At 40.7% G+C, this 14,353-nt stretch overlaps 1 protein-coding gene across 16 annotated transcripts in view; it reads left to right on the forward strand.

Moving 5' to 3' along the window:
• Positions 1-1,390: 1,390 nt before the first annotated feature.
• The window catches only part of LOC106045020 (poly(rC)-binding protein 3-like), a 514,073-nt gene continuing 501,110 nt past the window's right edge, over positions 1,391-14,353 (forward strand). For 5 of the 16 annotated variants that reach the window (XM_066992636.1, XM_066992634.1, XM_066992642.1 and 2 more), the window contains exon 1: positions 1,391-1,840. The gene's annotated coding sequence lies outside the window, so the exon portion shown is untranslated. Of the gene's footprint in view, positions 1,841-3,849; positions 3,969-14,353 lie in introns of those variants that run through there. The other 11 variants (XM_066992651.1, XM_066992647.1, XM_066992649.1 and 8 more) reach the window with 7 other exon arrangements.

A 14,353-nucleotide genomic window follows, 5' to 3' on the forward strand; every position in this document is an offset into this window, starting at 1 on the left:
GCTTCTGTATTTCAGCTGATGGTTCCCAAGAGCTGCTGTGGGAGTGGTCCAGCAGTGCCTGCCAGGCCAGACCTCGTGTCTGAGCTCAGAGTGAAGCTGGGCACTCCCCACCCCCTTCTGGGGCATGGTCCTCATGCAATGTGGCACAATACTGGCCAGTGTGGCCATTTGGTACCCACAGCCCACCTGTCAGCTCCCCATGTGCACAGCTGGCTCATGTGCTGTCCTCCCGGCCCCTATCAGGGATGATTTTAGCAGCAATCCTCCAGCTCCTCAGCTCTTGCTCCGGGTGGCTTCATCCACTGCCAGGTATCAACAAATGGTACTACTCTGAGCAAGTGTTTTTGCGATTTCCTTTCTTAGCGTTGGTTTACATACTGGAGCGTATCCTCCTACTATTTACTATATGCACTCCTGCTTATCTCAGTGTAACAGTGCTGCCGAAGCACAGCTTGTACACCAGTTGCAAGTTGTGGATCCAACAGCTTGGCCTGCGTTTGCTCTTCCCATTTATGGGACAGGGCCAATTCGAAATCGCAAGTCATAAACAGACATGTTTACTTACAATTGTTAATAGCACTGTCGATAGAAAATACTCTTTTAAAAGCTCATTTATTTCTCTGCACTTGCTTTTTCTGTTAGTCTCGGTTTAGATGAGAAAAGGTTTCGTGGAATCATGAAGGTTGGAAAAGACCTCCAAGATCTTCTGGTCTAACCATCACCCTACTGCCAATGTCAGCGACTAAACCATGTCCCTAAGTTTCCAAAGGTTTTGTGTTTCCAAAGGTTTCACATTTATCTGTTTGAAAGCAAGTTTTGCTGGATTTATTTTTAGTTGCAGAGGTATTTTTTGGGGGGTGGCAGTTTTGATAAAGAGGTTCTGTTACCTCCAAACATTTGCTGGATTTTGTTGGTGGGTTAAGGGAATGGTGACCCTCTGAGAGTCCTCATCCACAAAATGTTGTGAGCATCTTCCACTTGGACAAGGACCCATCACCGTGTGCTCCCCGAAAGCCATGGCACCCTATTAAAGCCGAGATTTCTTGCAGTTTGACTACTTTTAGGGACGGCCCAGCTCCCCTCCCCGCGCTGGTGCCTGATGCTCCCCGACCCCAAGCGCCCCCTCCAGCTGCCTCCGACTCTCATCCCCCACCCCCCGCCCAACTTTCGCGTCCCCGCTACCCCGAAGCGGGGATGCTCGGGCAGCTCCTCCCGCACCCCGAACCCCTGCTGGCGGCGGGGGGCGCCCGCGGGCGGCGGCGGGAGCGCGGGCGCGGGGGCGGCCGGGGAGCGGCGGCGTGAACGCGGCTGCAGAGCTACCCCCCGGCCGGCAGCGGGGAGCAGGGAGCGGCAGCGCCGCAGCCTCCGGAGCCGGCCGAGGAGAGAGCCCCGGGAGAAGCCCCCCGGGGACGGGGGGGGGACGGCACGGCGGCCACAGGGGGCCCCCCGCACGCCGCGCGGCCCCGCCGCTGCCGCTCGCTCGCCCCCGGCGAAGAGAAGCCAAAGCGAGCGGCGGCACCGCCACGCGCTCTCGCTCCCTCCTTCTCCTCCTCTTGGTGGTGGTGGTGTTTGGTTTTGGTTTTTTGAATTATTTTTTTTTTTTCGATTTTTTTTTTTTTTTCCGCGGGGATCCTCCGTTCTCCTCCCAGCCTGACTTGCACCTTCTTGATAATTTCTCTTCCCCCCCCCTCCACCTCGTTTTTTTTTTTTTAATACTCTTCTTCTCCCCGCTTCCGAACCCTGTGTCTGTGTGTTTCAATACTATCACAACCTCTGCTAAAAATAGATCTTTTTATATACCCTTCCTCCTCTCTGACCCCATCCAACACCCCTTGTTAAGGTGAGTTGTGTCTTTTCATCACTTTTTTCCTTGTGTGTTGTTGTTTTGTTTTGTTTGTTGCTTTTTTTGTTTGTTTGTTTGTTTTTTTCCTCTCCCCCCTTTAGGGCAGGTTTTAGGGAGGAGGGGATGTGGAGGAGAGGATTTCACGGGGAGCCAGGCATGTTTGCAAAGCCTTGTTTTCCCTTCTGCAGCCTCAGCATCGTTCCGGACTGCTCCTTTTTACCCCAAGGATGTAGCTGGCTGATGAAAGTGGGGAACTACTCTTCCTTAGCACTGCATGCTTGGAAGCCACAGCAACAGCAGGGGGGAAAAAAAAAAAAAAAAGCTGCTCTTTTTTTCCTTCGTCCCCCCCGCCCCCCCATTCCCTCCTCCTTTCAGTGTTTGGTCTTCTTTCTTTCTTTCCTTATATTTTTTTTTCTTTTGGTGTGTGTGTGTGAGCTTGATTTCTGTTTTTAAGCAATTCGCAGGGGACTTGCAAAGAATTGCATGTGATGTAGGGGGGAGTGAGTGTGCACGTGTGTCTGAGTGCGTGTGTGTGCATGTGTGTGGTTGTGAAGTGCATTTGTATTTCGTGTTTATGGGATGGGGAGTGATAAAGCTTCCACGCCGCTACTGTACATAGAGCAAGGAGCACAGCAGAGGCAGCTGATGGAAAAATTGGTCGGGGATGCAGGAAGAAAACACAGAGCTCTCGACAGAGTTCAGTCCCTTGTGCTCCAGGACATCTTTCTGTAGATCATCGCTGGCACCTTCAAGGTGCTGGCTCCCATTCCTCTCCTGCCTTCTCGACAGGGCATTGCCTAGAGGGGAAACTTCAGGGCTCACGCAAATTGCTGGCGTTTCTATTCCTCCAGCAGCCCGAGACTGTGTTATTCCAGGGATAAGTGGGGAAAATAGGGTTGTGATCCAGAGCAAACGGATCGTTTGCCATCACGTATTAGCGTTCAGTACGAAAAAGAGAGATAAAGCATTATTACTCTGGCCAGACAGCAGAAGCTTTGCAGCCAGGTTTACTTTCCAATTCCAAAGTTGTTTTAGCCTGTTTCTCTTTCTTCAGCTGTTCAGCTAACTGTTCCTATTGACAACAGAAATGTGTTTCTACAGTAAAACAGTCTATTTGGAAGCTGCTGGGGAACAATTTATTATTCAGAGGCAATCAAGTAACTTATCTGCTTCATGGATTTCTCCCCAGTCTTTTAGTGTGCTTTCAACTATGTATTTTACCGACGTGTCTGAAGTGGGGTAGTATAGATTTTAGTTGTATTTTAACAAGGAGTTAAGGCATAACTTGCAGGGTGCCATTTGCAAAGTGTCACTTAATATAAAGCAAAATAACAGCCCCTTAGCTCTTTTTCATGGATTTTTCACATCTCCGTTTTTTGCTTCAAAACAAGCAGGTGATTTTTTTTTATTATTATTATTTTTTAAGAACTTGGAGGGAAAGCTGGCTGCACAGTGATGCACAGTTAGAAACATTCAGAGCTCAAAAATATAACACGTCTGACTGTGAAACTTGAATTTGTTTAGGAAATCTATTGGACCTAAAGCACATGGAAGATCACTTTATGTGCATAGTTTTCTAACAGGTTGGATCATTTTTTGCATCTGAAAGTGTACAAATGAATTTAAAAGGTTGCTATTACCTGTGCTTGGAGACCCTAATACTGTATGGATACAGGAACATCTCAGTTGCCTGTCTAGTTAATGCAATTCAAATACAACCAATCTCTCCACATGCTTTATAGATGACGTTCAACAACAGTGAGCAGTCATGGAAGTAGTCTGGTGCTCTCAAGAATCATTTTATCATTCCTTTTTCTTCTGAGCCTAAATTAAAATATTTTACACAAGTTTGCATTGGGATTTTCTTTCTGCTGGGGCTAGCTGATGTTGCGAAAGCAGGAAGCATGCTTCAAGTGAGTTGTGCTGTTCTTAATGCCTGGTAGCGGAGAGGGAAGAACACCTGATGTGCTTTGTACGTGATCCCTGAAGGTATGCAGGAGTGAGGAAAAAGATGAAAACCAGCACAGTACAGTAGCAGCTTAAATAAGTAAATAAGGCTGATGCATGCTAGCTTGTCAGCTGCTGTTCTGCTGAAACCTGACTACTGGCTAAGCACATTTTCTTGGTAAGCACTGTGATGTGATAAAATCTTCTTGATTTGATGGAGTTTGCTGTTAGAATCACATGTGGCACAGGACGTCTCTTGTTCTGATGATAAAAATCATGCCTCCTTGTTTTAATCTGGAGGAGGCTGAAATATCCACCACTCCTACTGAAGTTACTGGCAGTTACTTGTGTTCAGAGTTGTCAGGATTTTTTACTTAAGCATAGAAGGATTTAGGATGTTTCTAAAGGATATAATTGCCAACAGATTTATAATGTGTCATTTTGTTTAGATTTTACCTTGGGTGCAAATAGTATGTTTATAGGTAAATGCTTTATTTTACTGCAGGAATGCTGAAATGTGTCAGTAGACAGAGAACTTTTGCATGTGTTTTTTTTTGTTTGTTTGTTTTCTCATGGGGTTCTTAAGAGAATTCCCTTGGTATTCGTTAGCTGTTTGTGAAAAAGCAGTGTTTGCTTCACAACTGCATGCGCTGAGTTCCTTATGCTAGTTGATTAGCTGTTGACATTGGTGAAGGAATGGAATGTTTGTACCAAAAAAAAAAAAAAGAAGATTAATGCATTCTTTATCATAACAGCTGAAAGACAAGCGTTTGCAGAGGGCTACAAAAATGCTCAAACAAAGGTGAATGTGGAGTTTGATCTGGTGGTTGTTCCCGGTGACGTGAGTGGCAGCACACCACCATTCAGGTTATTGTATCGTGTCGTAACCTGTGATGAAACTTGCCTTTAATTTATGTTTTGAGGCTTGGATAAAACTTGCATTTATTCACCTCTGAAGCTTTTCTTGCTCTTGAAACACGTCCTATAAAGCTGTGAACTGCTATAAGCAAAGTCATGGGAAGGGAGTTCAGAAGTCACTTTGACTTTGTAGAGCTTACTGCTATAAAAGTAACGCGGGATTTGTCTCTATGAATTTGTTAGCCAACTGAAACAATTTCCTTTTCTTATGGTACTTTATTATTCTGCAACATCACCCTAAAATACTTAGTCAAGGAGTTTTTATTGCGTGGATGTTGCTCTTTCACAGCTGAAGACCGTGTGTGCTTGGTGCTGTCCTAACCTACAACTACCTGTTAGTTTCAGTAGCAATTTATTGCAGGGCAAAATCGCTATTACATTCAGACATTTATTGAGGAAGCTATATTTATGTCAGATTTTCTTAATTTTTTAACAAAGGGAATGAAAACTGATGTAGTGTTGTTTAGGACTTTGGGGGGCAGAGTGCTATGTTGTTATCTATATCCATGTAGACTACAATGGAAATATACATTAAAAAAGCAGTAGCATAATCCATATGAAATCAAATTAGTCCAATTTTCTCTGAAAACCCCACCATTTCCACCAGTTTTAAATGGTACTATGTCTGTGTTTTGATCTGCGTGTGTATTTGTAACTTCAAAATGTTTAGATAAATGAGGCTACTTTATGCAAAGCTGACTTTTTATTTGTGTTTTGTCCGCTAGAAATACAATTTTCTTAAGAAACTTATGTATGTATATATATTTGTGCTGCACTTGCCTGCACATGGAAGAAAATTAACATTTTACTCCTGGGAACCATATGTAGCCGAAGCATCGAGTGGAGTCCAGCACCACACGCAGTCACGTTCTCAGTCTTGGTGGATGTGGACCAGTGTCAGTGGTGACAAGTGCTGGTGCATGGCTGGGGATGGAAGAGGCTGGCTCTTAAGGCAGGCAGAGGATCTAACTTACTGGTGTTGGAGTGGCTGTGTGGTGCAGGGCTAATCTAGCAAGTCGCTCCCTCACCCTTAGCAGCAGTGAAACTCCTCTGTCTCAGTTTGCGTTCAGCAATCTGCTTGGTTTTTCCTCCGTATTACAGTAGATATGGAAGACTTAATTACAGGCTGGTAGTGCTACCACAGGTCTCTGGTGACAACTGTTTGTAGGAGGTCAGATGGAAAGTAATTGTGGAGAGGAGGCTACTGCAACGGCGTTTCTTCTTTGTATGTTATAATTTACGCCAGTTTTCCTTGTATTTGTATACAGCTATTGCACCCTACTTGCCTGCGTAGGCTGGAGGCTGCTTTGTGTGGAGAAAGTGTTTGCAGGAAGTGGGAAAATAATATTATTGTTCCCCTTTTGGGATAACAGAATGTAACAGCTCCTGCTACCCTGGTCCCAACCTGACAAAGGACAGCCATGGCATCGCTGGCAAAATGTTCAACGTGACTAAGAGCTTTCTTGCTCTTTCATGATGGGAGCCACATTTCTAAGCATAATCCAAAGGGAATGCTCTTTTCAGAATGAAACGGTGTTACTGAGTCCCCATGACCAGTCTTGCCCTGTTTGTGGCAGCCCAGTTAATTCCTGGATGAGGTGGGGTAAGCTTAGTTCCTCCTGTAGGGGCCACAGCTGTAGCTCCATGCTGGCAGCTAAGTAGCTGTTCCAGCACTGCAGTGCTACCAGCAACAAAATATAAGCTTTTTTTTATAGGGCAAAATACATAACACACTATTGATTTCTGCTAACAGACAATGCTTTTAACAGGACGCGTGAATCCAGGCATTTTGATTATGGATCTGTTTATCTTTCCACATCCATGACTTTCTCATCTATGTTGTAGATATAATACTAGATATTATTGTAGATATGTAGATATTAAATACTGCGGATAATTAATAGACTCTAAGGTAGCAAAATGCTTACCTTCTGTAAATGAAAGATAAAGTTCTTATTTTGTTCTTTCATTTGTTTTGGGGGTTGGTTTTTGGCTACACAGTATTTGGTTAACATCCGTCTCTTAGTTTGCTTAAAAATAATTTCATAAAGGTTTATTATTAATTTTAATCAGTCTTTTTTGTGTGTAAAAAAGTTTAGTTTCATATTGAAATTTTACAGTAGGCCATTGAGGTATGATGAAAACTAAATCCTCTTAATGAATGGTTGTCAGCATACTTTGATTAATATAAATGACATATATAGTGACAAGGTCTTTTTCAAACTTACTGGCAATTTGCATACAACAATATCTTTTATAATGAGTCATTTGGGGCTCCCATAGAGATTTTTTTTCTTTTTGATCCACAGTGAAAGTAAAAAAAAAAAAAATTTTTAAATTAAAGCAGTTGGATTATTTGAGCTCCAGTATAATAAAACAGCCAGGACTGTATGGTTCCCTTATCAGTCATACCATTGCCATCTTTTCAACTGGGTGAGTTCAGCATAAAACATATTTACAAGCCAGCCATAGCAATTTGGGGCAACACCTTTAGTTCATGATGGTTGCTTCAGTAATCCAAGTAGAAATACACCAATACTCAGTGACGACATGGTGAATAGCAAGGAGCATCAGGTGGGAAATAAATAGGGCCCTGAGGTGGGCTGAGAAAACCTCTGAGGAAAAGAGACAAAATGTTTGACTTTCTAGAGCAGAAGTCAGCACGTGGCCATGAAGTATTTCCAGGCTTCACTGAACATTAAGTGCTGTACATGACAAAATCGTAGCTACTCACTGGAACACAGAATCCTAATGAAATGTATCTCATCCAGCAGAAGCTGTAACGAGCAGAAAGAGAGAACTTTACAACTGTAATACTTGTGTTGCAAGTATTACATGTATTCTTGTTTAAGAATGTGAATGGTCCCTTCTACTGTTGTAATATTGATGGACAGATACGTCCCATTTTAACTGTTACTTTTGAAAAGGTTTATACACCCTAAATTATATAATGAATGGGAGAGTAGATTTACAATAGAAAAACGTGGAAATTCAAAGTTAGGGCTCCTCTTTCACCTAACCATTGCAGGGGCACGATCTGTGGCTTGGGAGTTCTTGTCACAGCCTCAACAAACATCTCCTTAGGTGGCCTTCCATGTAGTCCTAAAATGGGATAGTGTAGTTAAGGCTGAATTCAGTAATTCCTGGGCATATGAAATTGTTCCTCAGTTTCAGTGCTTGCCTAAGTGCTCGTAGAACAGTGACAATAGGGAAAGTATGAAGTATCATCATTTATTATTATCTCAGAAATGCTCATCTTGTAGGAGATGCTCATGTTCCAGGCACCCTGCATCACTAGACTAAAATTCCTTGGCAGTATCACTGGTTTTCTGCAGCGCCTCACTGCTCAATTCTGTGACAGTATGAAATAAACTGAATGTCCTTTCTAAAATTTGAAGTCTAAGTAAAGAACATGCCAAATATTGGAACATATTAAATATATTATTTGTATATGATAGTGCAAATTTAAGGATTTTAGCCGTATGTTTCTCAATGTCCATCCACATGCAAGATTTTTTTTTTTATTTGGATTTTCACCTAATAAAAAAATACCTTGTGAAATCTAGAAGCAGATGAGTACTTCATGGGTAATACTTTACATATCAGATAACTTACAGACATCAACTAATTAGCCATCACAGCAGCCCCCTTTGGGTTTTGTACTACAAAGTTTAAGCTGTGGTAATAGTAAAATGTGAGGGAGCAGGAAAGGAGAATTAATTTTCCCTCTCCTTTTATAGTCAGCTTTCAAGGGTGATGTGGGAGAGCGACTAGGAAAGAAGAGTGGATTTGACTGTTCTTAGCCACCAGGTTAGTTTTAAGGCTCATTACTCTTTCTCAGTGGGGACCAGTGCCTGCATGAGTATTTTGAGGATAAGGGGTTGGCAGATCCCCCTGCCTGGCAATACAGAAAAACCTGGGAAAGGGAAATTTTTGTGACTTTTTTTTTTTTTCCAAGTCTGAAGGTAAAATCTGCAGTGCCATATGGCTAGTATGGGATCATCTACTCCTCTGAGATCTTTCCCGTGCATATCGCAATGACAAACTCAGGCTAGATCTTCAAGGCCAAAATCTGAACAGCAACTTCTAAATTTGCACCTCCACTCACTTTTTGCTTGTGTGTGATACCTGGGTGTGCAGCCTGGAGCTGCAGCAATGGGAGGCAGAATCAGGGATAGTAAAGCAGCTGGAATCCAGGAAAGGATTTAGCAAATGGGTAACAAGGTACATTTACAAGCAAAAATGTGCAAAGATAAATGGGGACTACTTAAGAGAGAGGATAGAAGAGGGACAGGCATTGCACAGGGCTGGAATTAGTTAGATTTAACAGAATGCAAGAAGTAGAAAACAGAAGACATATCAGAGATGGAGGCTAGAGTGCAGAAAGACAGCACAACTAATGGTAGAAGGAGAAAGGTCAGGCTAGGAGGGGGCTGTACATATCAGTTAGAAGTGTATTTTCAAGATCAGCTTGAGTTGATCTAAATTCATGCTACTAATAAAAAAGAAATAAGATAAAACAGTATCCTACAAGATAAAAAAGAAATAAGATGCTGAGATATGATGTAATGCTGTCTAGACTAGAGTAAAAGACACATTTAAAAAACTTAGCTAACTTATTAAAATAAAATATTTTAGAATTCTAAGAAATCACAAGTGCTAGCTGTTGATCTTTGATTTTACTTTGATCACATTCTATGAGTTCTGGTGTCTTTTCATAACATTTTTAAAATGCTTCTTTTTCTTTCTTTAAGTATACCTATAGAGAATTGCATACTCATAAGAAGATATGACTGATTCTTCTGGGTTATCCAGTTCAATCCCTTGCTCTTACATCCAAGATATCATATAATTCCTTTCATGTACTGATCAAACTCCTCCTTACAACTATTTAGGGATTATTTAGTTCCCATACTACTATTTGGAGGCTGTTTCAGAATTCTGGTTTCATTTCTCCTTAAATATATTCATGGCCTGCTTATATTACTTCTTTCTCGATCTAATCTTGTACTTGAGCTTCAGTGGTCTTTTCTGCACAGTGTTTATTACCCCAAAGTATAGAGAAGTCCTGCCCACAGTCTTCCTCTGCAAGTCTTAAAAAAACTAAGTTTTTGCATGACAGAGTTCAGTTCTGGTTAGGACTCCTAAATTATTATGGAATATGGTGTGAAGTTACATACAGTGGTGTTTTCATCGTGCTCCTTGTTCATGCGATGGCTAACCTTATACCAGTCCTTGGTATTGACCTTCAGCGTGTGATCTGTCAAGTGCCTAACTCACATTTTCACTTGCGCATAGGTTTTGTCTTCAGGTGCGTAGTGCTCTACAGGGTTTTTGCAGACTCATTTTCTTTTGGCTTGGTTCTGTTTTCTTACTATAAATAGTTTTAGTAAGACAGAAGCAATCTTTTTTTATAGTTTGAACAAGTCCCGTTTCTCTGCTGGATTAAATTTCAGTTGCTGAGAGTTGATGTTTTGACACTTAAACAAATCAAATATTCTAAACATTTATTTTACAAATAGGAGGTAGCCATTATGCTCTAAGCAAAATTATTTTGAATCAGACTATCCAACAGTTCTAATCAAGAATGCATTAGATTTCATGTGGATTTACTATTTGTACTTCATTTGAGGAGCGTAGAAATTAGTATAGCAAATTTTTATTCTGGATTCATTTTCTGGTTTTAAAGTTACAAGGAAAAGGAATTGTATATTTTATTTCTGTTCCTTGAAGTATAATATAAGCAGAGGACAGAAAATACAAATGGCTGACCTTTTTACGTTTCAATAATTAAATTGAAATGGCTTTATTTTGAAAAGCAAAGGGTATTACTTCATAGTATTTTCAGTTTGCTTTTTGCTGGTTTTTTTTTCTCCTCAAAAACAAAGGAGTAAAGTCATGAAACTGAAGCTTTTAAATCATTTGCAACTTTTAAAAGTAATTTCCTCCATGCATAAAATATTTTAACCAACATTTCACAAGGAAGGGTGAATGTTCTGTAATTAGAGTAATATGACTGTAGCTGTCTTTATTAAGTTCAGGTATATGCAAACTAGTTTATATATTACTGTGTTATACAAATAGATTAATATTTAACTAATGTGGATTTGTTGCATTTGCCATTAAAAGCAAACAAACCCAAAACAAACAAACCAAAAGTAAACAGAAAAAAAAAAACATATTCCTTGTCTTCTGTCACCTTGATTCCTTTATGAAAAAGACATAGTTTTATTTATTAGATAAGAGATGCTATTTACTGTAGCATTTTTAAATACTACAATGCTGCAATACTCCTACAATGAGCACTGTTTCAAACTCAGTAAAATCCCACAATGAATGAAGCAGCTGGAACCGTAACTCAGATTAGCTGCTCAGCACCAGACGCTCCTTTCTTTCTCCTGTGCTTGTTGACATTTCCTTCCCCCGCAGAATAACTTTATGCATGTTATTTTCAAGGTGTTAGTCAATTAGTAATGAGCTACCTTTCATCCTGGTGTAGATGTCTTCAAGGAAAATGGTCTGTGTCACAGCATTAAGATTTATGTATACCTACGTGGCTAAAAAATGTCACTCACTCGATTTATCCCATTTAACCTAATGGGGCTGCAGTGTTTGAGTGTTTGTAGGAGTATGGTCTGAGTCATACTTTCCTGCGGACCTGGGCATGGAAGGGATTCAAGATCTGTGTTGTGGACTAAACTGCCAGCATGTGCTTGCACAAAGATGGGGGCTGCGACAAATATAGCCTGGAGTCCTTTGCAGTGGCTCTATTCAGAAAACCAAAATGTTTTTGCTGGTTGAAAAGAATGCAGCAATTCCCAGAATTGTATATGTGCTATTATTTAAAAATGAAAAGAAAAGAATTTTTGGATTAAAAAAATGAACTATTGATCTGGCGAACATTTTTTTTAAATAATATTTCATGACAGTATGCGACCTGTTTTCGTAGAATGCTTTGGATAGTTTTTGAATTTTCTTTTTTTTTTTTTTCCCCACATGCTGTTACTATGATAAGAATCAGTGCATAGGAACAACAACAAAACAAACCAAAAACCACCTCAGAAATGTATCATAAAAATACCCTTTGAGATCTTTGCACTTCCTTGGACAGCACAGGGTTTCTCTGGAGTTTTGAATGAGGTCCTGTCAAAATAGTTTTCATACTGTGGTCAGCATCTCTAAGGTTATTCATGCACTACTTTCTAAGGGCCTGGAAAATAACTTAAGAAAGCCAACCCATTTATCAATAAGCTTCAGAGGAATTCTCACCCCCGTAAAAGTTTAGGTGCTCCATAAGTGAGAATGGAAAAAAATAAAGAAAAAAAGGCCAGAAAGAAATGTGCCGGGTTAACAGAGCTGAAGCTAACAAAAGTGAAATTAAAGATTTCCTGTTTTTTGGGGGGTGTTGGGGGTTGGTGTATAGCCTAAGGTTTACTCAACTTGAATATCAGGAATCAAGTACTGATAAGATTGGATGAGTACATGAACTGGGAATTACCAGCTACAGCCTATAATGGCATGCCAAACTTCTACATAGTAAAGATTGTTTGAAGTCTTTGAGCATTGAAAAACATGTGGCATCTTCAGAGGCTTCCAGGCCTAATTGCTGCAACTCTGTCACCAATAGTGCATGTATACCACAGCTTACTGAACAGAGATCCTGTTGAAGGAAGCTTTGAATTTATTTAAGATAAGTTACCTGCATCCTGAAATGAGATCACATGAGAGGAAAACCCTACTTAGTGTACTTTTAAAATAGTAGCTGTAGTTGCAGGTGAGTGATGTGCATGGAAAAAGGTGGAGAGGGCAATGGAGACTGCAAGTTAGTCCAAGTAGCCAAAGCCACAGGAGATGACAGGTGGTAGAATCACCATCCCTGGGGGTGTTTAAGGAAAGGTTAGATGTGAGCCTTAGGGACGTGGTTTAGAGGGTAATATTGATGGTAGGGGGGGGATGGTTGGACCACATGAACAGGTTGGTCTTTTCCAACCTTAATGATTCTCTGATTCTATGACTAGCTTTCTGTTGTTTACCCTACTTAATATGTTGATCCATTGTACCAGATCTCACTTGCACACTGGTATGCAAACTCCTGAGCAGCAGAGACATGTTAGAGGTGCCTCCTTGGCAGTGGAGGGACTGTATTCCTCCTGCTGAGGGATGTTGCTGAAGGCCAGCCTGGCAGTCCTGAGCTCGGATGGTCCTCAGGTTGTCCTCCCACCGGCTAACATAAGTGCTTTCACATAGTGTGAAGACAGTGGAGTTCAATAGTAAAGTGAGTAAGCAGTGGCATCATCTGGTTGAAAACTTGGGCCTTGTTGAAAATCCCCCCTCTATCATGTTTCAGTTCCTAACTTCTGTAGATTTTAAAAAGGGGTATTAATATATTCTGTCAATATTAATGCCAAGGACCTCTCTGAAAATCCTGCTTACCTTCTGTCTTTGTGGGTATTAGATGTGGCTATTTTGAATCAGTGCACAGAATTACTGTTTTCAGACTGGTTTTCTAACAGGCTTATGTCAGTCTGCTTCTTGCTTCCCTTGGCTTGCCTTGAGTAGCTTTTGGATCAGCTACATTTGCCAGAGGGCCGATTCTAGTTCCTAGAAACTTCTAGTTCCTAAAAGTTTATCCAAATATGTCCTTGATGGGTGAGGAGGACACTGACCCCGAAGGGGAGACTACAGATTTACCATGATGGGTACCAGGCAAGACTTTTGACATGCTGCACCCGTAGGAATCAGTGTCCACACCTTCTTAGGCAGCTAAGACACTTGAAATTAACACAGATTTGTAGAAAAGTAAGCTTATTTTAATGCCCTCTCACTAACATTTTCATGCACAATCTTGCTGTATGGCAACTATTCTAATTTTTCATGGCTACCCTGGGCATTTCGGAATGCTTGGCAGTGTATGGATCTATCTTTTTCTGTAACTTTTGTCAGAATGGTGTTAATTTTCACTGTTGTTATGGCTTCTGGTGTGCTTTGAATTGTCATATATTTCACTAAATAGTTTATTTAAAATGCTTCTTTGAGGAGGCTGTTATTATGAGATTTGAAATGTGGAAGGTCTGAATGAAAAACAGCTTTCTTCTTTGTAGACCTTTTTTGAGGGTGTCTTCTGACACATGAAACTTTCATTATACTTTAATTATTGATAGGAAGCATTTTCTTACCAGCATAGCACTTACACACAGTGAAATCACTTTTCAGAAGAAATTACTGCAAGCAATTTTTGGATGAGTTTCAGTTTTGCAAATAGCTTAGTTTTTTTCCCCTTTGTTTTTTCTTAGTATCCCATAAATTAAAGCACAAATGATAAGCAAGATCGTTATGCTGTCATGAATCACTCAAGTTCTAATGGCCTAATGCACTAAGCCTTAATTAGTAATATTGTATTTTTAAAATGACAATATTGTGAATGAAATCTGAACATGCCCTGTTTTATAACTGGGCTTCCCAGAAGATATTAAATGGATTCCTCTTCTTGGTATGTTTTTAAATAATTGATACAGCCACTTTAAGCCCTTAGTAGACAAATGAATTATTGGCTGCTAGTGACAAAATTTGGTTTGGGCATAATAACTTCACAGAGACATGGCACTGCATACATCTGCTGCTCTAATTAGAAAGTTTGCCTAGGGT

The sequence above is a fragment of the Anser cygnoides genome, chromosome 2 (genome assembly GCF_040182565.1).
Source record: "Anser cygnoides isolate HZ-2024a breed goose chromosome 2, Taihu_goose_T2T_genome, whole genome shotgun sequence".
NCBI lineage: Eukaryota > Metazoa > Chordata > Aves > Anseriformes > Anatidae > Anser > Anser cygnoides.